At 42.4% G+C, this 3,572-nt stretch overlaps 1 pseudogene; it reads right to left on the minus strand.

Annotated features, from left to right (window-relative positions):
- Nucleotides 1–2,859, minus strand: LOC102476640 (60S ribosomal protein L23a pseudogene; annotated as a pseudogene).
- Nucleotides 2,860–3,572: the final 713 nt, after the last annotated feature.

The raw sequence follows: 3,572 nt of genomic DNA on the forward strand, positions 1-3,572 counted from the left end.
CTAGATGATCCCAATTTTGTTGGCAACGTCCAAAGCATCATAATCAGGAGCCAGCCACACATACACCTTCCTCTCTTTGTCAGGCCTGATTAGGGTGTTACCCTTGGCCACACCAATATTATAGAGCTTCTTCACAGCCTGTTTGATCTGGTGCTTGTTGGCCTGGACATCTGCAATGATCACAATTGTGTTTTTGTTTTCTTTTTTCTACATGGCAGACACAGGGGTCAGGCAGGACTTGATGTAATAGTGGTCAAACTTGTTTCTTCTGCAGGTGCTCTTCTGAGGATATTCGGGCTGCCTCCAGAGCCACAGTGTCTTGGGACTCTGGAAGGTGGGTGATGTGTGAATCTTTTTAAATGTTGTGTCTGTGGACACTTTTCAGCACTGTCTTCTTGGCCTGCAAAGCTTTCTCTTTGGCTTCAGCTTTGGGAGGGGCAAGAGTTTCCTTTTTGCTTTTGGCAGCATCTGGTGAAAAGATGGTACCAATATTTTAATTACATTGATTTTTCCAATCCAACAATAAATTATGTTTTTCCATTTTTTTGGTATCAGATTCAATTTTTCTTGTTTTCCATAATTTTCCTTGTGGAGGTCTTTCACAACTCTAGTTAGATTTATTTCTAGGTTGGTTGGTTTATTTATTTAGTAAATGGGATTGTAAATGGGATTGCTTTATTCAGTTCTGCTCCAGTCTGTTCACTGTTGGTTTATAAAAAGTTATTGATTTTTGTATATTGATTTTGTTTCCTCAACTTTACTGAATTTATTACTACTAGTAGTTTTTTCATAGGTTCTTTTAGATTTCTATGTACATGATCATGTCATTTGCAAACAGGGACAAGTTAACTTGTTCCTTTCCTATTTGAGTGCCTTTTCTTTCACTCTATTGTCTGCATTGGCTAGGACTTCTAGTACTATGTTGAGAAGAAAAGAAAGTGCACACCATTCTCTTGTTCGCTTATACAGGTTTGTCATATATGGCTTTTATTATGTTGAGAAATGTATTTTCCATACCCACTTTATTGAGAATCTTAACCATGAAAGGATGCTGTATTTTTTTTTCTGAATCAATGATATGATCATATGATTTTTATCTTTATTTCTGCTGGCATGCACTTATCCCTACCATTTTGTTAGTATTTATCTAGTTATTGTGTGTGTGTGTGTTTTAAAAATTTCTACTTGTCTCCTTTTTGTTTTCGTGATATAGGAGTCCCTTAAGTCTTTTTTTTTTTTTTTAAGAGATTTTTGCTATGGAGCACATGTGCTCTTCAGAGAGACAGACAGCCAGAAAGTGACAAATCACCCTCTAGGGGAGATGGCCATGCCACAGTCCGTTCTCTTCTTGGGATCTTGGGTACGTGTGTACACGTGCTTGACATGAGCTCGAAGTCACCGAGTTTGGGAGTCAAACCATGGTCCACCGGTGGGAGTCCAGTGCTGTAACCACTACATCATCTGCTGGTCCCAGTCCCTGAAGTATTTCTTGAAGACCTGGTCTAGTGTTGGGAAATCCTTACAGATTTTCTTCATCTGAGAATGATTTTATTTCTCCTGCCCATTTGAAGGATAATCTTGCTGGGAATAGTACTCATTGAATTTTTTTTCCTTCAGAATTCTGAATGTTGGGACCAGCAGTTAGTGTAATGGCTATGTCGCTGGACTCCCATGTAGTCGACCGCGGTTCAAGTCCTGGACCCGGTGGCGTAAACTCATGCCGGGCACGTATGCATGTGTACCCAAGATCCTGAGAGGAGAATGGAGGAGATGGGATTGCGGTGTGGCCATTCCCCCTGGGGGGTGATTTCTCGCTTTCTATCTCTCTGTCTCTGTCTGGCGAGCACACGCGCCCTATAGCAAAAACCTCTCAAAAAAAAAAAAAAATTCTGAATGTCTTCCCATTTCCTCCTGCCTATATGGTTTCTGCTCTGAGGTCTGAGGTTAATCTGATGGGGCATCCTTTATAAGTAACTTGAAGCTTTACTTTTGCCATTTTTAGAATATTGTTTGAATTTTGCCATTTGGTTATGAAGTGCCTTGCAGATCTCTTTATATTGACTCTACCTGGGTGTCCTTTGTATTTCCTGGATCTGGATGTCTGTATGTCTCTCTAGACTTGGAAAGTTTTGAGATAGTATTTCATGAAAGATTTTCAATGCTTTTACTTGTCTATTCGTCTTCTGGGATAACCACCATGCAGTTATTTCATCACTTAGAGGTGCCTCAAATTTCACCTATGTAGGGACTAGCAGATTGCATAATGGTTACGTGTCTGGAGTCCCACATAGTTGAATGCTGTTTGAGTCCTGGACAAGGCAGCTTGAAACTCATGCTACGGATTTCGACCACCAAAGATCCTCTATCCAGACTTCACCCTCCTGCTCCCCAGTCTAGGCAGGAGCCAGGTTAGAGCATCCCACTTATTTTCTGTCTCTTTCCATCCCTCTTTTTTTTTTTTTTTTGAGTTTTTTTTTCGCTGTAGGGCGCGTGTGCTCGTCAGACAGACAGAGACATAGAGACAGAAAGCGAGAAATCACCCCCCAGGGGGGATGGTCACGGCACAATCCCTTCTCCTCCATTCTCCTCTCGGGACCTTGGGCTCACACACACACGCACCCGGCGAGAGTTTTAAGCCACCAGGTCTGGGACGCGAACCGCGGTCGGCTACGTGGGAGTCCAACGACATAGCCATTACGCTAACTGCTGGTTCTCTTGTTTTAATTTTTAAACTTATCACTCTGAAGCTCTTTTGTATTTCTAATCCTTACCTATCCCCCTGCCCCCATAGGATAAGCCAATCAGCAGCCAAACATATTTGAGTTCCCAGTGGCCCCATTTGTGCCACGTGGTTTTCATTTTTTGACAAAATTTTTTTTGTTTTTGTCTTTTTCTTTTTTTTTCCTTTTTATTTTTTGAGAGGTTTTTGCTATAGGGCACATGTTCTCACCAGAAAGAGACAGAAAGCAAGAAATCACTCCCCGGGGGGTGGGGGGGGAGACCACACTACAATCCTTTCTCCTCCATTCTTCTCTTGGGATCTGGGGCACGCATGCACACATGCCCGGCGTGAGTTTAAGCCACCAGGTCTGGGACTCGAACTGTCGTCGACTACATGGGAGTCCAACGACATAACCATTACGCTAACTGCTGGTCTCTCTCTTTTTTTTTTCCTATTCCTTTTCCTTTTATCTTTCTCACTTTTCTGCTCAGCCTCCATACACTAATTTTCTAGAGAGGTCTAGGTGCTAAGTAGTCAAATATCTGAATACTTTCAGGGTCAGATTAATCCTCAATTTTTGTTGATTCAGTTGTGCAGAGAGAAAAACGATACCGTTTACAGATTGCAGGTCATCTCCTTTTGCATTCCTCTGATTGCTCAAATTTAACTCCAAAAATGCCGGGGACCAGCCTCGGCGGGGGTGGGTTGGTTCGACGGAGGCGATGCTGGAAGAAAAGAAAGACAAAGGCCTCACGCTTTTTCATGCACGTCCTAAGCCGGACACTCCTCTAAGATCGCTCTCTGAGGAGTGACAACTGCTAGGAAATATCGTGCCTTTTTATTGAAAATG

Source organism: Tupaia chinensis, unplaced genomic scaffold, assembly GCF_000334495.1.
Source record: "Tupaia chinensis unplaced genomic scaffold, TupChi_1.0 Scaffold147433_1, whole genome shotgun sequence".
Taxonomy (NCBI): domain Eukaryota; kingdom Metazoa; phylum Chordata; class Mammalia; order Scandentia; family Tupaiidae; genus Tupaia; species Tupaia belangeri.